This window comes from Cherax quadricarinatus, chromosome 74 (genome assembly GCF_038502225.1).
Source record: "Cherax quadricarinatus isolate ZL_2023a chromosome 74, ASM3850222v1, whole genome shotgun sequence".
NCBI classification, from domain to species: domain Eukaryota; kingdom Metazoa; phylum Arthropoda; class Malacostraca; order Decapoda; family Parastacidae; genus Cherax; species Cherax quadricarinatus.
This window is the reverse complement of record NC_091365.1, coordinates 14,083,323-14,108,287: the sequence shown is the minus strand read 5'-3', so window position 1 is coordinate 14,108,287 and position 24,965 is coordinate 14,083,323. Positions and strand designations below refer to the sequence as shown.

At 43.3% G+C, this 24,965-nt stretch overlaps 2 non-coding genes across 2 annotated transcripts; one reads left to right on the top strand and one right to left on the bottom strand.

Annotated features, from left to right (window-relative positions):
* The first annotated feature begins 4,193 nt into the window (after positions 1-4,193).
* Positions 4,194-4,265, top strand: TRNAG-UCC (transfer RNA glycine (anticodon UCC)). Its single transcript has one exon. It is a non-coding gene; the product is annotated as a tRNA-Gly (tRNA).
* A 290-nt stretch (positions 4,266-4,555) lies between these two features.
* Positions 4,556-4,627, bottom strand: TRNAD-GUC (transfer RNA aspartic acid (anticodon GUC)). The gene has a single exon. It is a non-coding gene; the product is annotated as a tRNA-Asp (tRNA).
* Between the last annotated feature and the right edge of the window lie 20,338 nt (positions 4,628-24,965).

Genomic DNA, 24,965 nt, shown 5'->3' with positions numbered 1-24,965 from the left:
GACATTTGATACGGGAGACATCCCACAGTAATTAAAAACAACGGATATAACCCCACTCAACAAAGGTGGCAGCAACGATAACAAAGAACTGTAGACTGATAGCACTGTCCTACATTATAAAAATAATTGAAAGGGTTAAAAGAAGCATGATAACCATCCACCTGGATTCAGAACAACTGCACAACCCAGGGCAACATGTGTTTTGAGGTCACTCCTGCCTCTCACAGCTACTGAACTGCTTTGCACAGGAGAACAAACGCTGATGTTTAGTACACAGATTTTTATAAAAGCTTCGACAAGTGTAATCATGGAGTAATAGCGCGTTACAGAAATAACTGGAAAAGTGGGCTGATGGATTTTGAACTTTCTAATAAATAAAACGCAGAGTAATAGTAAACAGATTTAAAAATAAGGCTGGCACAGTGAAAAGCGTCTTTCCTCAAGGCGCAGTACTCGCCCCCATCCTTTTCCTCATCCTCACAGACAATCTCATATCATCCTTCGCATGTGATACTAGAATTTGCTTGAGTATCCACTGAGGACGAGGCAAATTTTCAAACGGATAAAAAACAAGTCTTTTAGTGAAAAGCAGAAAGCAATATGATGTTCATGAGGGGAAATTTCATTTACTTTGTTTTGGAAAAATTGAGGAAATAAAAGATTGAAGTGGGTAAGAAACTAATTCTAGCCACTCAAGAGCGAAAATTTAACGTGAAGACTTAGGAGTGTTAATGTCAGAGGATCTGACCTTCAAGGTTCATAACAGTGCCATTATCACAAGCAAGAGGAAATTGACTGTTGGATAATGAGAAAATTCTAACCAGGTTTGCCAAACCAATGATGGTCCTCTTTAAGTTGCTTCTTCTCTTTAGGTTAGAATATTGCTGTACACCAACAATCCATTTCAAATTAAAGATCTAGAGAATATACAGAAAACCTTCGCTGCACGTATAAATTCAGTCAAGTATCTAAATTTCTGGGAACGTTTGAAGTCCCTCGAACTGTTCTTTTTAGGATGAAGGCAATAAAGATACGTCATATTTTACTCTTACAAAATACTAGAGGGATTGATCCCAAATCTGCACACACAAATTCCCTATGAAAACAAGAGGCCCGGTAAACAGTGCAAAAATGTTCCCATTGAAAAGTAAGGGTCCTGTAAGTACAGTGAGAGACAACACAGTAAGTGTAAAGGTCCCAAGGCTATTCAACAGAGGAAACTAAACATCCTAAAATCAGTCCCCACCCACCAAGCTGTGGTTCGTGTGTTGGATTGCGTAACTGCTTGGTTAATTCACTAGGCTTTGTCTAGGACATAGCCACGGGGACACTGACCCCCTGAAGCATTTTTCATGCAGGCTTCATATATGTGACCTCTATGTATGAATACGCTCAAAATAGCGAAAATATTAACAAAATTATGTATATAGTTCCCCAGGGTTCATGAAGTGATTCCAGGGGAACTCGACACTCCCCACTTCACGTCTAGCCACTCAGAGAACTTTCTGACCAGTACCATTCTTATGTTTCCTGTCTGCGAATCAGTCAATTATCATAGCATGAGGTTTGTATCCTAAACCGTGTGCTTTTATTTCGGTAATCAATATTTGATGGGGTACTTTGTCGAAGGCCAGGAAAGCATGTGTGTGTGTGTGTGTAAATACAATGACATATATTTAAACATACACATACCGTACACATAACACATGTACTGTATACATATTAAAATGCACAAAAATTCATTCGCACAAACATGCACACTCGTATACATATTTTTATTTTATACATATTATATGACCACCCTCCACTATCCCTTTTGCATGTATTACGGTAGAGAAGAATTACGTAATACCGGGATACCTATCCCGGATCGGGCACCAACGGAAATGCATTTATCACTGTATTCATAAGTAAGCGAAAAACCCGAAGGAATCATACAGCACCTGGGGAATGAGAATAAAGGTTAATCAGGTTTCCTTATGGCAAGGGAGGGGGAACTCCAATGCCTTGTATCAAGAGCCCTTTGCCAGCATCAGGGCACCCATCTCGTATATTAGAGATAACTCAGAAAATCCCAGAGTAGGAGTCGTACACACACCCGAGGGTTGAGAGCAGCTGGACGCACCCGCATGGGCGGTGCTTTACAAGTGATCAACTTGATTTAAAAATTGATGTGCTTTACAACGAAACAAAAATAAATTGATATAGATGAGAGAGTTGAATGTGGTGAGTGGAACCAGAGCTGGAGCCTGGCTGGAGCAAACATTACCACCTCAGAGCAAAAGTAATGTAATTAAGTAGGCTCTCGTTTAGGCTTTGAGTACTTAACATAAAAAAAAAAATGCAATGATCTTGAGGGCAGAGTTATGCAAATTTATGTAGATTTAACCCAGTATAACCCATGAAAGTTAAAGAATGTGACTTGTAAATAAAATACAATAAAAATTTTATTCCTTTAAGCGGTCTCAGACCGGGCCGCGGGGGCGTTGACCCCCGGAACTCTCTCCAGGTAAATCTCCAGGTACAAGTAACGTAGTTCATAAACAATAAAAATGGCAGGCACGTAAGAAGGCCACTAATATCCAATGTATTTCGGGCAACTATTCATAAGGCTTAATGTTACGTAAGAACAAGACATAGGCTATTAAGTAGGACTCTTTATGTAGTTAAGTACATGATGGGTACAATAAAAAAGGGAACAATACCGTGACTGGAACGATGGTATAAACCTTGGCATACATGATACTTAAGCAGCACCAACCCAACAACACAGGAGTCACATGATTTCATCGTCTACCCGTCCTCATCATAGGTAGAGGTTGTTTTGATAAGGACCTGCCTCGCATGGGCCAGTAGGCCTTCTACAGTGTTCCTCCATTCTTATGTACATCGTCTACCCGTCCTCATCATAGGCAGAGGTTGTTTTGATAAGGACATGCCTCGCATGGGCCAGTAGGCCTTCTACAGTGTTCCTCCATTCTTATGTTCTTATGACATTCCTCAGGTCACGTGCGTCACACCTCACTCTCAGCCTATATAGCCTTTCTACCTCTGTATGTTAGAAGTGATCAAGGTCCCAGGACCGAAACGTTTTCTAATAAATATGTCATAGTGTTTGCTTACGTGTCTTTCTAAACCAACTGGAACGATACACAAATAACCCGCACATATAAGAGAGGAGCTTACGACGACGTTTCGGTCCGACTTGGACCATTTACAAAGTCACACTAACGAAAAGGAGAAAGTGTGACTTTGTAAATGGTCCAAGTCGGACCGAAACATCGACGTTGTGTAAGAAAGGTAGTTAATGATAAATAGTCAAATACAAAATAATTATGTGTTAATTAATAATTAATAGGTTGGCTCTGAAAGTGTAGTTGTATGATGTACACGTACATATACCTGGAGTATATCTGGAGAGGGTTTCGGGGGTCAACGCCCCCGCGGCCCGGTCAGTGACCAGGCCTCGCGGTGGATCAGGATCTGATCAACCAGGCTGTTACTATTGGACGCACTCATGGTTTTACAAATTGAAGTGATAACAATTATCATACGTAATAGCATATGTGTAAATTACCTAGAACCCCCCCCCCCAAAAAAAAAAAAAAAAACGAATAAAGTCATTAAATTCCATTGAGGTTCTTGTACTTATTGTCCTGACGTACTACTTAGTTTACGTCATCTGTATATCACCAGTGAAGGATACTTTTATCTTTTAAAACAGAGATAAAAGCAAACTTGTATACACTGAGATACATGTCTCGAGGTGTACATAACTCCAATGGAAATAACTCACTTTGTTCCTTTTTTTTTTTTTTTTTTTTGGGTGGTAGGGGGGGGGGTATCCAGCCGTTTGGTTACCCAGCCGTCCTGGGATCGATCCCCAGTACGAGTGAAAACATTAGGACGTATTTCCTTAAGACACCGGCTGCCCCTGTTCACCTATCAGCAAAATAGGTACCTGGGTGTTAGTCAACTGGTGTGGGTTCCATCCTTTTGGCAAAATTGACCTAATTTGCCCGAAATGCTCTGCATAACAAGCGGCTTCCTATATAGTAGTGTATTATTGATGTCAGCTAGGACTGTATACCTTGTACATGTACTTGTAGGAATAAAGATATATTATTATTAATGCATGAATAAATAGAATTCCAGTTAGGTGATTAAAGAAATGTAAAACGTACTAAGATACGGCGATGGTGGTATAGTGGTGAGCATAGCTGCCTTCCAAGCAGTTGACCCGGGTTCGATTCCCGGCCATCGCATTCGATTTTTTTTTTAATCCTTCAGATATAATTCAAAAAAAAAAACCTGAGTGTTTCTGTTATTTATTACATCACAATATTAATATTAAAGTTAGCATCTCCCATGAATATAATGACGATAAACCAAACATAAGATGGTAAACTATAATTTTTTTTTCTTTAATCTTTAAGCAGGATGTATAGTTCAGTTCTGAATTATTATTGCGTACTTGAGCCGCAGCACTGTGGTATACCACTAAGTAATTAGCAGTTATAATAATAATGCTATAAGAATGTTTAAAAACAACTCACTCCCCGGCGGGGAATCGAACCCCGGTCTCCCGCGTGACAGGCGGGGATACTCACCACTATACTACCGAGGATGGGATCCAATTGATGTTTACATCCTATATATACTGTCATATATACATACATTGTCTGTATAAGTTGTATCGTACTTACAGAAATAAAGACTATTATTATAATATTACTGTATGTTGAGAGATTACTTTGATCATTACTTTAGAGATTAAAGTATTTTTGACAGGTGGTGAACAGGTGACTGGCATGCTTAATGACCCTTGTTTAGTAAACAGACTTTAAATATCATTTAGAACTACAATTATTTCCTTATTTGATAAGTTTTGTAGTCTTGAGGACACAGACTGTTACAATTATATTTTTATCTAGGTCTCATACATAATTCAGGATCTTCACATTGATTTTTATGTAGCAAAGTCACGAAATAAATCACTTGTTTAAGTTACTTAGCTGATTTAACTTGTAAGTTTTAAGTAATAAGATATTACAAGGGGGTTATTCTGGGTAATTTACACTATATATGATAAGTGTATGTGTACCTGTGTCTAAGTAAACTTACTTATGTATTTTTTATCTGCCAATTACATATGTGCGTCCTCCAGACCACTGAAAAAAATATAACTTTTACATGTATCTAAAATCTTAAATAAAAACTTACAAGGTTAGTATATAGCTAATGTACTGACGCTGAAACATGAGTCCTGCAACAAATGCTTAGTAGTCAACAAACTATCGTTAAACTTAGGAAAAACAAAACGTGAACTGCTGTGTAATGGGGCGTCCACTAACAGAAGCGTCAGTGAAATACCTGGGATACCCTTTGATTCATGCTTGTCAAGAGAACTGAGGGAACAATGTAGTAAAAGTATCAAATGCCAGGCTAAACTTTCTCTATAGACAAGCGCATTGCCTACTTATGCTCAAGTACGGGATGTGAAATAACAGTAGTTGTCTTGATTGTAGAGTGAGAGGAATGCTTTCGCGTATCACTAGGATGACTTGTAAATCACCTTTTCGAGGTAGAAGCCACAACAGATGCAGAGGAATCAGGAACAATACTCATAAAACAATAACCATTACCTTCAGTTCTCCATTTCCTCAACCCACCAAAGCGCCAGCCTCAGACACGTCCCAACCAAGCAAATAATGTCGAAAGCTTATATGCACCTGAGCCAACACGTTGCTGAAGTACCGACTTCCAGAGAACAGGTGTTTGGCCAGGTACTCCAACAAGCACGATCCCCAGGTACATCTCAAGCACAGGCTCTTCAAAGGTTCTATTGCAGTTACTACAATAACCCGAGCATATTTGCCTGCTGTGTCCCCGGCTACAAAACGAACAGCAACCCCTTCGTTCCTAATAGACATATAACAAGTCGAATCAGATGGCAAAGGAGCAACTTAGGCCAGACTTATTTCAAGGCCCACGCAATAATTCAAATTCCGTCCAAAATTGTTGGTATTGACTACCTGGCTATACCCCTTCCCACTGCCAGTAAAATGGTGAAGTTTGCGACACGTTCGCTTTACGGGACTACGGGAACAGCAGTTTTTCATTCATATCTCTTAATTGAAGTTGTGTGATATAAACGGTTCAGAAAACTGACAAGTTGAGGAATAAGACACTTGTGCAACATTTGGAAGTCTTTACTGAGAAACGTTTCGCCAGCCAGGGGTTTCCTCAGTCCAATACAGAGAAGAACGGTTGAAGATGAGAAGTTTGAAGTAATCAGTCTGGACTGAATACCTCATTCTTCATTTGAAGTTGTCTCCATCAGGAACTTTTGAACGTATTGTTCCTTGTCCCAATCTCATTATTAAGTGTGACATCTTCCACTTCAACTGGGGTCTACGTTTTGTTAGAAAAATTCTGAACATTAAAATGGTATAAAATACCGACAGGTTGTTAGGTAAGACACATATGCAACAGTTAGGTATCTTTATTTCGAAACGTTTCGCCTACACAGTAGGCTTCTTCAGTCGAGTACAGAAAAGTTGATAGAAGCAGAAGATACTTGAAGACGATGTAATCAGTCCATCACCCTTAAGGTTTTAAGGTGGTCAGTCCCTCAGTCAACTTTTCTGTACTCGACTGAAGAAGCCTCCTGTGTAGGCGAAACGTTTCGAAATAAAGATACCTTGTTTCATACTATGGAACAATGCTCTTCTCCAGACTGAGGGACTGACCACCTCAAAACTTTAAGGGTGATGGACTGATTACATCGTCTTCAAGTATCTTCTGCTTCTATCAACTTTTCTGTACTCGACTGAAGAAGCCTACTGTGTAGGCGAAACGTTTCGAAATAAAGATACCTAACTGTTGCATATGTGTCTTACCTAGAAAAATTCTGCGGGACTGTATCTGGTGTTACTATGCATAGCCTGTTGAAAGCATTTATTACACAGGCTACAAGTGTCTGGGACTTGCTGGTGAATTTCTCCCACACGATGCACAACTGCTGATTGGGAACGATGTGTCGGGAAACATTTGCGAGAAGCCGAAAGACCTCACAAAAACAAAGGTGTTGCCGAGATCTTGAGGCTAGAACCTTTTCCAGCGGCGGCTGCGACAAGGTCATACAGAAGCACTGGGGCAGAATATTTGAAGAGCTCTTAGTGCGGACGTAACCCACTCATAAGGAATCATGCTTGCAGATGTTCTCCTCTGAACAAAATCAAGTTTTAACTCTTAACGCCCTAGAGCCTGTTGTCGACAGTCACAGAGCTATGCCAGGATAAAGACTAAAAAGGCACAACACAGTGACTGGAACAACGCATAAATAACCCGCACATAGGAGAAAGAACCTTATGACAACGTTTCGATCCGACTTGGACTCGAAGTGTGACCGAAATGTCGTCAAAAGTTTCTTTCTCCTATGTGTAGATTATTTGTTTATGGAATGGCAAGATAACTTGCTTGTTTCTGCCGAGGCTGTCGTAGAGCAGAAGTCAGTAAATAAGAACACAGTTTATACAACTTTCTTTGGCATGCTTATGCTGAACGTTACGTCATCTGGTATTGTGGACAATAAACCATAGAAGGATACGATTGTCCTGGTGCTACACTTACCAAGGAGACACCATAGTCATGTGGAGGGACACTTGATATAAAAAAAAAAGACGTTAGCTAAACTAGCGAAGAGCTTTCATTGACAATGGGTGTGACTGCCAATTTCAGGACATCTGTTACTTGCCAGACAATAAGCAAACCTGGACATCCCATTAAACGTGCCCCATTGTATCTTATACAAGCCTTTGGGGAAACTTTATCTAGGTTCCTGACGTAGGTCTTAGACATATGATGACCCGCCGCTGGTGCTTTTGGTCATCTGACCGAGGCCTTCCACTGGCTTACTGGTCCACCCCTTAAAAAATTAGGGTTTTAAGTACCGTGATTTAATTTTTTCAACATAAAAATTATGGTTATGATAATAACCATTTTACATTCCAAAAACGTTGAGTGTTCCTGGTCTAGCCCGATGACTGTGGACTCAGAAATTCATCTCGTGCGGCAGATTGTGCGCCAAGACATTGTGCGGTATACGGTACGACAGTTTTTAGCCTAGTGCACAACATAAGTAGGATTTTAAATACTCCAATCCCTTCGTGACAACCCATTGTTTTGTGGGAAGACTGATGTTGCACATGTATCTTAATTTCATCTTGTCGGTATTATATACCATTCTTGCACAACTTGTCAGACACTGCAACATCATGGAATCTTGATTCTGAAGACATGTACATAACCTTCACGACTACGACAACTACTACTACAACTAACCCATCTCTTTGGGAAGGACCTACTTCCACTGGGGAATCCCGCCTACCAGTGACTATGCCCTCGTCTGCTACACCTGACGTTACTATATAAGCGCCAGGCTCCTTGCTTCTGCTTCAGAATCTCCACGACTACGGTGCTCTTCGCACCTACTCCAAGGTTGAGGGACTGGTTACATCATCTTCTGTATATAGTTCTACTGTCTTCAAGCTATGTCCTAGAATTTGTATTGATAAAGCCACTGGATGGCGAAACGTCTACAATAAAGATACCCAGATGTTGCACATGTGTCTTAATTTCATCTTGTCAGTATTATATACCATTCTTGCACAAGACTGAAGTCTTCGGCAGGGGGTAGGGGGGTTACGCCCCTCCATGTTATTCTATCTCATTCCCATTAAGTAACTAAATGCACAGTCGCCGTTCACATATATGGGTTTAGCTCTATTTTTTTTATAATAATAATCACCAAAAATATTATACATCAACTTATTTTTCCCATAAATCCCTTTATAAACGAAGCGGAATTGTTTTCTATAAATTCCAAGCAAGAATACCAGGAAATACTAATAAATCACGCCAGCAATCCCTTTTCAGAGGTTAAAATACGTGTGATAAAACCAAGGCAAGAGACGCGCGAAATACCTTTGATAAATCGCCAGTAATCACCGTAAATTCTTAGAGCAGAGAGAACACAAGTCTAGTGTGTGAATGTTAAGTGTGGCAGGCGAGAGTGACCTAGTGATCAGCGAAGAGTTGTGACTCGACTTCTGCAGCCACAAATAGGCGAGTACACACACACACACACACACACACACACACACACACACACACACACACACACACACACACACACGTTGCTCATAAAAGATATCCATAAAACTAATGATCCGGAGGACAGGAAACTGCTCTCATAGTGACCACAACTGTCTCGCCTGCTAGCACCACACTTGTGATGGTGACGGTGGTAGTGATAGTGGTGCTTGTGGTGGTGATAGTGATGGTTGTGGTGGTGATAGCGGTGCTTTTGGTGGTGATAGTGGTGCTTGTGGTGGTGATAGTGTCCCTTGTGGTGGTGGTGATAGTGTTACTTGTGGTGGTGATAGTGTTGCTTGTGGTGGTGGTGATGGTGTTACTTGTGGTGGTGATAGTGTTGCTTGTGGTGGTGGTGGTGATAGTGTTACTTGTGGTGGTGATAGTGTTGTTTGTGGTGGTGGTGATGGTGTTACTTGTGGTGGTGATAGTGTTGCTTGTGGTAGTAGTGGTGGTGATAGTGTTACTTGTGGCGGTGGTGAGAGTGTTGCTTGTGTTGGTGGTGATAGTGTTGCTTGTGGTGGTGGTGATAGTGTTGCTTGTGTTGGTGGTGACAGTGTTGCTTGTGGTGTTGATAGTGTTGCTTTTGTTGGTTGTGATAGTGTTGTTTGTGGTGGTGATAGTGTTGCTTGTGGTGGTAGTGTTGTTCGTGGTGGTGATAGTGTTGCTTGTGTTGGTGATAGTGTTGTTCGTGGTGGTGATAGTACGTTCATTTCAATTTTCTAAGCACTTCTTCAATCGCATTTACGAAAACAATGTGCTACGAAGAGGATCTTATAAGAGAGCTACTGTAATTAACAATTAGGAAACCCAACGCAAAGAAAAATGTTTAAAATATAACGACTTTTTTCCCCTGTTGGTTTTAGTTCCTTTGTGACTTCCGTTAAGGACCCCCGTAGTCAAGTGTGGTTGAAAATATTTCTTTTAAACTCATGCAGGACCTCAGGCACGGCCACGACGCTGTCTGGAGCTCATACAGACGGTGACAGGACAAAGCAAGGAGCAACATGTCCGGCCGCCGCCTCGTACGACAACGAAACTCTTCTGCTTGATCGAGCTTAATGAAAGCTGAGACGCGTGCTATCTGTGTCTAGCGGAACTAGTGACTGTGTGGGTTGTACAACAACCGTCGTGGCACACAGGGAGGGCCAACGAATACTTTCCACTCCAGGAATTTCCAAATAAGAAAAACAATGGCGAGGGGGCAGCCACGAGCCCCCTTGCACTTCCATGGCGCGTTGGAGAGTCGAAAATGAAAAGACAACATGGAGGGAGGTCCAACGAACGCCTTCCACTTGACTTGTCGCCACCACTACCACCGTCTTGTCTCTCATCTTAATCAATATTTGATCATATTTCTACCACTGTCAATTTGTTTTTAAGTTTTCACTTTCTCATGACGAAATTGTGAAATAATGGACCAAGGAACTAAACTGACTTAACAAATACTACTGTAACCAAGTTCTGTTGCTGACTCCCTCAAGTGAAGTTCTCTGCCTTGGTAACTCTGGTGCTCACATCAATGACGTGAAAAAGATAATCAAAACAGTGCTGTGTTGAATGACCATTGTATCGTGGCCGCAGCTCAGATTTTCCCAGAGTAACGTAGGTGGGCTGCCTGAGAGCCGGGGAAACACCGACCACCCGCCTCAATGTAAACAATCAACACATTCCCATTCCCTATTCAGACCGATGCTAACAAGCTCGCTTGTGTCTATATATCATACTTACTACCCGACAGCCGTTAATTAAATACAGCCTGTCACTTACAACAAGCAACGCTTTTGGATTACTCCCCAAATTTATAAAATCATTGAACAAAGAGAGAAATCATTGAGGTCTGCGCGTGACGACAGGTGGCGGCCCCCAGCAGCGTCAGGACGGACCTTGCGGGCATTCTGCCCAAAAGCACTCCTGGAGGTGCCGACGTCGATTGTAGAGACGCCGACGGTAGTCAGAGCACCGTGGGAATGGTCATAATCTTCACCTCCATACTGCACCAATTAAATTTCCCCCACCTTGCCTTGTCCACGGCACACCATGAGTCCTGACACACTGACATTATTATTATTATTATTATTATTATTATCATTTTTATTATTATTATTATTTGTGCTGGTTGAAATGATTTATTGCCAACAAGTATGAACACTGACACAAGTTGCACGTGAGTGCAACGTTGTCTCAACAAAAGCCTGTCCTCCAGTTTGTGTCTTTCTCATCATTAATTACACTGTTGAGAGTTCGCAAATATATGTTTACTACAGCCTGTGGAGATTTAGTTCCTTTTGACTACTGTCCCCAGTATGGAATCTTTTTTAAACTAAAAAAAAAAAAACGCTTGCTTTCGAAGTTCCTTTGTAATAAAAATGCCTTTGTAGTAAAAAAAACGCAAGTGTAACACATGTGTCTTATTCATTATCTCGAAAACAAATTTGTCAAACACTGCCAGAAAAATAAATACTAAACACTGAATTCGATATTCTATAAAATAAATACAATGTTTATACGACTTTAATAAACACTGAAAATTGTTGTATACCTCTCACCATCCTGCAGATGAATTGTTAATTCTTAAGCTTAGAAAAACCATAAGCAAAAACCCGTAAGGGTTATATAACGATTGGAGAATAGGAGGTGCTCAGGTTTGATCCCAGGAAGGACAGAGAAGTTAAAATTTGTTGGATCAAGAGCCCTTCACCGGCATGAAGACCCTCCCCCCCATCACTGAAGAGAGGCATAATGTTCAATGCATTAGTGATTTAGGAGCATAGAACAGTGACAAGCTGATGAACAAGACACATGTTCAACACTTGGGCATACCTGAAGGGTGTTTCGGGGGTCAACGCCCCCGCGGTCCGGTTCATGACCAGGCCTGGTGGTGAATCCGGGGCTGATCAACCAGGCTGTTACTGCTGGACGCACGCAAACCGACGTACAAACCACAGCCCGGCTGCTTAGGTACTGACTTTATTACAGAGAGGTCTCGCCCACCAGTGGTTTCATTAATTCGTTGCACAAGATTACATATTCATTTTCAACTTAGAATATGATTACTTAATCTCTGTATTGAATTGATAAAACTGCTGGATGGCGAAGTGTAGCACAAATGTTTTGTTAATCAATTTAAAACAGTCTGTCATACATCAATTTACTGTTGTAGAAACAGTCAAATGGGAGCCTAATGAATGTCCCTAAACAGTGAAAAGCGGACCTATTTATGTTTGCAGTTCTCAGTGACTGCTGATTTCTGACTCACGAAATCGTAATGACACGATTGCAAACAAACCATACCACGGGTGGGGATAGAACTCGCCATTACAGAGGTTTATAACTTTCTGGTCGTGGGTTCTATCTCCACCCGTGGTATGATTTGCTGATTTCTGCTTGTACGGCACAACTTATCCCCTTTATCTCATATTTATATTTTGTCCGTTGTGGTATGTTATAATTAGTTTTTTGTCTGGGTAGAGGGCAACCTAACCTGACCCAGCAAAGAAAACTGATGGAAATTGTATGTGATAAATGCAGATTAGAAGCTTGTGAGAATTAAGAGGATGAGTGGCTTAAAACCAGCTATCAAGTGATACATTTTTTGTGTTATCTTAACACTGATGATGTTACTTCAGACCAGCCTGCCTTCCATCACACTGATGATGTTACATCCTTCAGACCAGCCTGCCTTCCATCACACTGATGATGTTACATCCTTCAGACCAGCCTGCCTTCCATCACACTGATGATGTTACTTCAGACCAGCCTGCCTTCCATCACACTGATGATGTTACATCCTTCAGACCAGCCTGCCTTCCATCACACTGATGATGTTACATCCTTCAGACCAGCCTGCCTTCCATCACACTGATGATGTTACATCCTTCAGACCAGCTTGCCTTCCATCACACTGATGATGTTACATCCTTCAGACCAGCTTGCCTTCCATCACACTGATGATGTTACATCCTTCAGACCAGCCTGCCTTCCATCACACTGATGGTGTTACATCCTTCAGACCAGCTTGCCTTCCATCACACTGATGATGTTACATCCTTCAGACCAGCCTGCCTTCCATCACACTGATGATGTTACATCCTTCAGACCAGCCTGCCTTCCATCACACTGATGATGTTACATCCTTCAGACCAGCCTGCCTTCCATCACACTGATGGTGTTACATCCTTCAGACCAGCCTGCCTTCCATCACACTGATGATGTTACATCCTTCAGACCAGCTTGCCTTCCATCACACTGATGATGTTACATCCTTCAGACCAGCCTGCCTTCCATCACACTGATGATGTTACATCCTTCAGACCAGCCTGCCTTCCATCACACTGATGGTGTTACATCCTTCAGACCAGCCTGCCTTCCATCACACTGATGATGTTACATCCTTCAGACCAGCTTGCCTTCCATCACACTGATGATGTTACATCCTTCAGACCAGCCTGCCTTCCATCACACTGATGATGTTACATCCTTCAGACCAGCCTGCCTTCCATCACACTGATGGTGTTACATCCTTCAGACCAGCCTGCCTTCCATCACACTGATGGTGTTACATCCTTCAGACCAGCCTGCCTTCCATCACACTGATGGTGTTACATCCTTCAGACCAGCCTGCCTTCCATCACACTGATGGTGTTACATCCTTCAGACCAGCCTGCCTTCCATCACACTGATGATGTTACATCCTTCAGACCAGCCTGCCTTCCATCACACTGATGATGTTACATCCTTCAGACCAGCCTGCCTTCCATCACACTGATGATGTTACATCCTTCAGACCAGCCTGCCTTCCATCACACTGATGGTGTTACATCCTTCACACCAGCCTGCCTTCCATCACACTGATGGTGTTACATCCTTCAGACCAGCCTGCCTTCCATCACACTGATGGTGGTGGCAGAGTTCATCCATCGTCTGATGAATTAATGTTAGTTTACAACATGTACCTTATAATCTTATCGTAATGTGTCCAGTTCCTCTTACTGTGTAACTGCTACTACCTCTCTTACCAAAGAAGTCCGTACATGCATACATACATGAAGGAGTCGTTACATGCGCACATACATACATGTATACATACATACATATATACATAAATACATACATAAATACATGCATACATACATGCACACGTACATACATGCATACTCACATGCATACATACATACATAAATACATGCATACGATAAAGCACATGCAGCAGGGAGAGAGTGGACCTAGTAGCGACCAGCGGAAAGGCGGGGCCAGGAGCTGTGAATCGGCCCCTGCAGCCACAAAAAGAAGAGTACAAATAGGTGAGTACATACATACATATAGTGGACGGGTAGAGCAGACTGGACCTGCTACAGGAAGGTCAAAATCTTTCTCAAAGAGCTGGGTTCAAAGCTCATTGAAAAACAACAAATTTTAGGGCTGTCAACTTCTCTTTTTCAGATGTGTCGGTGTGTGTGTGAGGGGAGGAGAGAGTGGACAAAAAAGTAAGAAGAGGGGAAGGAGGCAGAGGGAAAAAGAGTGCAGCGGAAAAGACCAAAGGAACATAGACAGTAGTTAGAAGTACGACTAACTATTGACAATAACAAAAAAAGGCACAATACCGTGACTGGAACAATACACAAATAACCCGCACATAGAAGAGAGGAGCTTACGACAACGTTTCCGTCCGACTTGGACTTTGTAAATGGTCCAAGTCGGACCTAAACGTCGTCGTAAGCCCCTCTCTTCTATGTACGGGTTGTGTAACTATTGACACGTTGACATATAATAATTGCAAATTTCCTGTACAATAACGTCAACAATGTTGCACTCAATGTAACTGGAAATAAAGCAAATTGCCAGTATATAATATATCTTGATTTCTAAGTACTTAAATATACTAAACTTTCCTTAATAAAAACAACAGATATTTTCGTAAAAAAAAAAATCTCAAATGCAATGATATATTTATTTATTGTGATCAAAAATGCGACTGAAATTTGAATTTTTTTTATGCAGACAAACTTGGCACCCAACCCGGCTTGTATTATTGTAATATTATTTAATTTAATGTAATTCAAACTATCTTATGTCAGCCTAAGTTGAGTTAGTATTATTTAAGGTTAATAAAATATATTACTTTCGTGATGTTCAGATTGATTTTGGCGGATTTATTGGAATATGGTATTTACATAAGAGGAATTTGTATGCCAAGATCTGCATGAAAAAAGTAAAATATATACACTAAGAGATATATATATCCCGGTTTATATACTGAGTAGAGGCATTTATCTTGTTCGGCGGATGCTAGAGTATAGGAGGCCAGCCAGTGTAGTTTTGACCGGGGCTTTAATATATCTCTAGTGTGTGTGTGTGTGTGTGTGTGTGTGTGTGTGTGTGTGTGTGTGTGTGTGTGTGTGTGTGTGTGTGTGTGTGTGTGTGTGTGTGTGTGTGTGTGCTCACCTAATTGTGGTTGCAGGGGTCGATTCATAGCTCCGGGCCAAGCCTCTTCACTGACCGTTACTGGGTCCTCCCTCTTCCTGCTCCATGAGCTTTATCATACCTCGTCTTAAAACTATGTATGGTACCTGCCTCCACATCACATGTGTTGATGTGTGTCTGTGTTCAAGTCAGCAACACTCCACATAACACGCTACACCACAACACTCCACATAACACGCTACACCACAACACTCCACATAACACGCTACACCACAACACTCCACATAACACGCTACACCACAACACTCCACATAACACGCTACACCACAACACTCCACACAACACGCTACACCACAACACTCCACATAACACGCTACACCACAACACTCCACATAACACGCTACACCACAACACTCCACATAACACGCTACACCACAACACTCCACATAACACGCTACACCACAACACTCCACATAACACGCTACACCACAACACTCCACATAACACGCTACACCACAACACTCCACATAACACGCTACACCACAACACTCGCTGCACGACACGAAAAACAAACAGGTTGACAAAATACTCTACACAGTCAAGAAGACATACACCATACAACACCACACAACATGCAACATAGCACACCATACCACATACTATACCACACAATGCCACCACATACTATACCACACAATGCCACCACATACTATACCACACAATGCCACCACATACTATACCACACAATGCCACCACATACTATACCACACAATGCCACCACATACTATACCACACAATGCCACCACATACTATACCACACAATGCCACCACATACTATACCACACAATGCCACCACATACTATACCACACAATGCCACCACATACTATACCACACAATGCCACCACATACTATACCACACAATGCCACCACATACTATACCACACAATGCCACCACATACTATACCACACAATGCCACCACATACTATACCACACAATGCCACCACATACTATACCACACAATGCCACCACATACTACACCACACAATGCCACCACATACTATACCACACAATGCCACCACATACTACACCACACAATGCCACCACATACTATACCACACAATGCCACCACATACTATACCACACAATGCCACCACATACTATACCACACAATGCCACCACATACTACACCATACAATGCCACCACATATTACACCACACAATGCCACCACATACTATACCACGCAATGCCACCACATACACCACACAATACCACCACATACACCACACATTACCACACAATACCACCACATACACCACACATTACCACCACATACACCACACAATGCCACCACATACTATACCACACAATGCCACCACATACTATACCACGCAATGCCACCACATACTACACCACACAATGCCACCACATACTATACCACGCAATGCCACCACATACACCACACAATACCACCACATACACCACACATTGCCACCACATACACAACACAATACCACCACATACACCACACATTACCACCACATACACCACAATACCACCACATACACCACACATTACCACCACATACACCACAATACCACCACATACACCACACATTACCACCACATACACCACACATTACCACCACATACACCACACAATACCACCACATACACCACACATTACCACCACATGCACCACACAATACCACCACATACACCACACATTACCACCACATGCACCACACAATACCACCACATACACCACACATTAGCACCACATACACCACACAATACCACCACATGCACCACACAATACCACCACATACACCACACAATACCAACACATACACCACACATTACCACCACATACACCACACAATACCACCACATACACTACACATTACCACCACATACACCACAATACCACCACATACACCACACATTACCACCACATACACCACACAATACCACCACATACACCACACATTGCCACCACATACACTACACATTACCACCACATACACCACACAATACCACCACATACACCACACATTACCACCACATACACCACACAATGCCACCACATACTATACCACACAATGCCACCACATACTACACCACACAATGCCACCACATACTATACCACGCAATGCCACCACATACACCACACAATACCACCACATACACCACACATTGCCACCACATACACCACACAATACCACCACATACACCACACATTACCACCACATACACCACACAATACCACCACATACACCACACATTACCACCACATACACCACACAATACCACCACACATTACCACCACATACACCACACAATACCACCACATACACAACACATTACCACCACATGCACCACACAATACCACCACATACACCACACATTACCACCACATACACCACACAATACCACCACATGCACCACACAATACCACCACATACACCACACAATACCACCACACATTACCACCACATACACCACACAATACCACCACATACACTACACATTACCACCACATACACCACAATACCACCACATACACCACACATTACCACCACATACACCACACATTGCCACCACATACACCACACAATACCACCACATACACCACACATTATCACCACATACACCACACAATACCACCACATACGCCACACATTACCACCACATACACCACAATACCACTACATACACCACACAATACCACCATACACCACACATTACCACCACATACACCACACATTATCACCACATACACCACGCAATACCACCACATACACCACACATTGCCACCACATACACCACAAAATACCACCACATACACCACACATTTTCACCACATACACCACACAATACCTCCACATACACCACACATTACCACCACATACACCACAATACCACTACATACACCATACAATACCACCACATACACCACACATTACCACCACATACACCACACATTACCACCACATACACCACACAATACCACCACATACACCACACATTGCCACCACATACACCACACAATACCACCACATACACCACACATTACCACCACATACACCACACAATACCACCACATACACCACACATTGCCACCACATACACTACACATTACCACCACATACACCACACAATACCACCACATACACCACACATTACCACCACATACACCACACAATGCCACCACATACTATACCACACAATGCCACCACATACTACACCACACAATGCCACCACATACTATACCACGCAATGCCACCACATACACCACACAATACCACCACATACACCACACATTGCCACCACATACACCACACAATACCACCACATACACCACACATTACCACCACATACACCACACAATACCACCACATACACCACACATTACCACCACATACACCACACAATACCACCACACATTACCACCACATACACCACACAATACCACCACATACACAACACATTACCACCACATGCACCACACAATACCACCACATACACCACACATTACCACCACATACACCACACAATACCACCACATGCACCACACAATAACACCACATACACCACACAATACCACCACACATTACCACCACATACACCACACAATACCACCACATACACTACACATTACCACCACATACACCACAATACCACCACATACACCACACATTACCACCACATACACCACACATTGCCACCACATACACCACACAATACCACCACATACACCACACATTATCACCACATACACCACACAATACCACCACATACGCCACACATTACCACCACATACACCACAATACCACTACATACACCACACAATACCACCATACACCACACATTACCACCACATACACCACACATTATCACCACATACACCACGCAATACCACCACATACACCACACATTGCCACCACATACACCACAAAATACCACCACATACACCACACATTTTCACCACATACACCACACAATACCTCCACATACACCACACATTACCACCACATACACCACAATACCACTACATACACCATACAATACCACCACATACACCACACATTACCACCACATACACCACACATTACCACCACATACACCACACAATACCACCACATACACCACACATTGCCACCACATACACCACACAATACCACCACATACACCACACATTACCACCACACACACCACACAATACCACCACATACACCACACATTACCACCACATACACCACTGTAGTCTTCCAGCTCAGACTGACACTACTGTAGTCTTCCAGCTCAGACTGGCACTAATGAAGTCTACCAGCTCAGGGGCTGACACTACTGTAGTCTACCAGCTCAGGCTGACACTACTGAAGTCTACCAGCTCAGGCTGACACTACTGAAGTCTACCAGCTCAGGGGCTGACACTACTGTAGTCTACCAGCTCAGGCTGACACTACTGAAGTCTACCAGCTCAGGCTGACACTAATGAAGTCTACCAGCTCAGGGGCTGACACTACTGTAGTCTACCAGCTCAGGCTGCCACTACTGAAGTCTACCAGCTCAGGCTGACACTACTGAAGTCTACCAGCTCAGGGGCTGACACTACTGTAGTCTACCAGCTCAGGCTGACACTACTGAAGTCTACCAGCTCAGGCTGACACTACTGAAGTCTACCAGCTCAGGCTGATACTACTGCAGTCTACCAGCTCAGGCTGACACTACTGTAGTCTACCTGCTCAGGCTGACACTACTGTAGTCTACCAGCTCAGGCTGACACTACTGTAGTCTACCTGCTCAGGCTGACACTACTGTAGTCTACCAGCTCAGGCTGACCCCACTGTAGTCTACCAGCTCAGGCTGACACTACTGTAGTCTACCAGGTCAGGCTGACACTACTGTAGTCTTCCAGCTCAGACTGACACTACTGTAGTCTACCAGCTCAGGCTGACACTACTGTAGTCTACCAGCCCAGGCTGACACTACTGTAGTCTACCAGCTTAGGCTGACACTACTGTAGTCTACCAGCTCAGACTGACACTACTGTAGTCTTCCAGCTCAGACTGACACTAATGAAGTCTACCAGCTCAGGCTGACACTACTGTAGTCTTCCAGCTCAGGCTGACACTACTGTAGTCTTCCAGCTCAGGTTGACACTACTGTAGTCTACCAGCTCAGGCTGACACTACTGTAGTCTACCAGCTCAGACTGACACTACTGTAGTCTACCAGCTCAGACTGACACTACTGTAGTCTACCAGCTCAGACTGACACTACTGTAGTCTACCAGCTCAGGTTGACACTACTGTAGTCTACCAGCTCAGGCTGACACTACTGTAGTCTACCAGCTCAGACTGACACTACTGTAGTCTACCAGCTCAGACTGACACTACTGTAGTCTACCAGCTCAGGCTGACACTACTGTAGTCTACCAGCTCAGGCTGACACTACTGTCCACTATCGCCTCTTTATTCCCATGCTGTTCCACCAAAGTCCTTTACTCATTTTGTCCCTTTGTTCTGTCAGTGTTCCAGCAGTGTGTTGTACCTCTCGTCCAATCATTACCCCCTGTGTCTTACCTAACACTAGTGTTGCAACTCTCACCCCATTATTATTGCCCTGTGTTTTACCCACTAGTGTGTTTCAGTCTCACCCCATCATTCCCCCCCCCCTGTGTTCCATCCACTAGTGTTGCAACTCTCGTCCCATCATTTTCGTTTGTGTTTCATCGACTAGTGTGTTGCACTCTCTTCCCATCACTTAACCCCTGTGATTCACCCACTACCCAGTAGTGTGTTGCACCTCTCGCCTCATCATTTCCCCCTGAGTGTTGCAAATCTCGTGCCTTTATTTAGTGTTCCACCCACTTAAGTGTTATGCCTTTGTCCCTTTATTTAGTGTTCCACCCCCTAAAGTGTTGCGTCCTGGTCCCCTCATGCTGACAGTGTCCCACCTAGCATAATGCTGCTCTGCCTCCCTAATAATACTTCTACTTAGCATTTTCTGTCTCGTGGTTACATTCATTACCTTGATCCTGCGTTACAAATCCTCACCCAGTCTGTCTATTCCCTATCTGTGGCTTCTACTTTATCCTCCTTTACTAATCCTTGTCCCTCTCTACTATTCTTTATTGGTCGTCTGCTCTTCCCCTCGTTCAACTATTGTGGAACTATCCTCATCCTTCTTATACCAGGTTCTCCGTTCCTCCCTCCCCTTCACCCCTCCCCTTAGGGTTCGGATCCCCTCAGGAAGGTCCCGCGGGGCCATTCTCCTGCCACAATGGCCCTCCCGGGGCTCCCAGTGCTCCCTGGGGCTCACCTGCTGGGCAGGGCTCAATAATTGAAGCGTCGGTTACCTTAATCATAGGTGAGGGTTCCCTGCTGCCCCGCCCTGCTAGAACCCCATAAAGAGCCTGCTCCGCCCCGCTCACCACCTCCACGGTTCTGTGGCCAAACACTGGCTCTGTTATGAGCTCTACGAAGCTTTGTGGTCAAACACTGGCCCTGTTACGAATTCTGTGAAGCTCATTGAGTATATAATGACATTGCTTCCAGCTCTACGGGATTCTGCGAGCAAATATTTGGCCCTATCCAGAGTTCTACGAGGCTCTTTGTTCAAACACTAACACTGTCCCGAGCTCTACGGGACAGTGACCCAGCACCCCCGTTACGACGTCTACAGCTCTATGGCCAAGCAATGGCTTTTTCTCGAGCTCTACTGAGTTTTGTGATTAATATTATAATCATGGGGAGCGCTAAACCCGTAAGATTATATAGCGCCTGGGGGGAGAGACCGAAGCACAGGGAACCGGAGCACAGATCCAATTCCCTAGATCAAGAGCCCTTCACCAGCGTCAAGGAACCTCCCTTGAAGGGACTGAGTTATGTGAGCAAACTTTTGCACTGACTCGAGCTTTACCAGACTCGGGGGGAGGGGGGAGGAATACTAATACTTTTTCCGAGCTCTACGAAGCTCTAAAGCAACCAGTAATAATTCCAAACTGTTCTGGATTCCGGAGGCAAAATACTGGTGTGTGTGTGTGTGTGTGTGTGTGTGTGTGTGTGTACTCACCTAGTTGTCATTGAAAGGGTCGAGTCACAGCTCCTGGCCCCGCCTCTTCACTGTGTGTGTGTGTGTACTCACCTAATTGTGGTTGCCGGAATCGAGTCGTAGCTCCTGACCCCACCGCTTCACTGGTCGCTACTAGGTCATTCTCTCCCTGCTCCATGAGCTTTATCATACCTCTTCTTAAAGCTACTTGTCTCCACTACATCACTTTCCAGACTATTCCACTTCCTGACAACTCTGAGACTGAAGAAGTACTTCCTAACATCCCTGTGACTCATCTAAGTCTTTAACTTCCAATTGTGACCCCTTGTTACTGTGTCCCATCTCTGGAACATCCTGTCTCTGTCCATCTTGTCGATTCCTCTCCGCACTTTTTCTTAAATTTACATCTAGAGCTGAGGTGGTTGTACCTCTGGCACCTCTAAGATTGTACGTCTTAACCTGGTAGTTTCCACAGCATCCTAGATCCAATTGAGCTTGGGAAGGTTCCTATATGTTGGACCAAGACATCTTGGTTCGGAACTGCTCAGCTGTCAAGATATTTTTGGTTATTATGGTTTGCATCGAGAGGCATGTCAAGTGGATAGTGCATTAGTAGGCCTTTTGTTACCCGCTCTATAGATTTTAGTTACGTGAGAACAAGTGGTGATTCGAGGTTGCTCATCTTCTGCAGTACCTTATACGACTCTGTTTCAGGGGGTGAGAATAAGCTCCCCTTTTAGATTTGGGACACTGATATTTTCGTCCGTATTTCCTCTCGAGGTGAATTTTAGCAGCATACTGGGTATCATGGTATCTTTTGTTGATGAACCTGTGTCGACTACAAGTTTTCCTAGTGTCGTCGCTAGGACCTGAATTAATGTTCTTTGACTATGGTATCTAAGTCTCTGGAGGTTTCACCGACATAAATTTTGTCACAACCTCCACCTAGTGTGGTATAGACATCTGCAGTGGCGATCATTATTTTTTTATGTAGTTGAACTTACAGGCAAAGAAATGTTATCCAATCTTAGCTCACTTCAAAGTCAGGGTCTGTGTGAGGCGACTGTTGTGGAATGTAAGCCACAACAGTTTACTGACATCCAGGTACCTACTTGCTGCAAGGTGAACAGGGACATCAGGTGACAGGAAACATGCCCACTGTTTCCACCTGTACCGGAGAGGACGTTGCCAACTTAGCTATGGGACATCTTTCCTTTAGTAAATCTTTAATTGTTTACGATGAAATGCTGATGACTAATATTGACTTTAATTAAGGTACTGGAAAAAATATTGTTGGTTTTATTGACGGGAAGTACACTGTATCTGTTGAATATTAAAACAGAAGCCTACTGTGTAGGCGAAACGTTTCGGAATAAAGATGCCTAACTGTTGCACATGTGTCTAACTTACCAATGTATCTGTTGGGTGTAGTGTTGAAACTTACGTTGCGTAGTATCTTCTCAGCGTTCTTCTTGCAGTCGAGAATTAAACATTGTGGGCAGTTCAGTGATAACTTAACAGATGTAATCAGTCTTCTTTGAGGGAAGCGGCAGTGCAAGAGTTCTATGTGCTCTTAAAAAGAATTCATTGTTGATCCCGCACTTGGTTCTATCGTCGTGATGTGAATAATAATGTAGAAGGTCATTTTTATTTGTTGGTTTCTCGGTAGACTTTGAAGTGAAGTTTATCTCCATCTGAATGAATCAGTACGTCGTGGAAGGTAATCTGTCTGTTATTCTATTCTTCAATAGTAAACTGGATAGAAGGTTCCACCGAATTGATGTTGAGTCTCTCTCTCTCTTTCTCTTTCTCACTCTCAGTTTCCCATGCTCCACCTCCTTCCCAGGCCTTCTTCATCCTCTCTCTTCCCTTTCCTCTCTTGGTCACCATCTTCATCCCCTCTCTCCCTGCCTGTTCAACCCTCCCTCTTTCACTCCCTGCCAATCCAACCCTACCATCTTCCCTCCCTCTTGGCTGCCCCACACCACCTCCCTCCCTGCCGTCACAACCCTCCCACAACTTCCCCTGCTACATCTGGCTGTCATAACCTTCTCACGCTAAACAAATGAACAAATTCTTTCTTTTCAAAAAGAACTTAACCTTAGGTAAGTACAAGACCCCGCGTGGTGTGTAAGTGGTGTGTAAGTGATAAGTGGTGTGTAGGTGGTTTGTAAGTGGTGTGTAGGTGGTGTGTAAGTGATAAGTGGTGTGTAGGTGGTGTGTAAGTGGTGTGTAGGTGGCGTGTAAGTGATAAGTGGTGTGTAGGTGGTGTGTAAGTGGTGTGTAGGTGGTGTGTAAGTGGTGTGTAGGTGGTGTGAAGGTGGTGTGT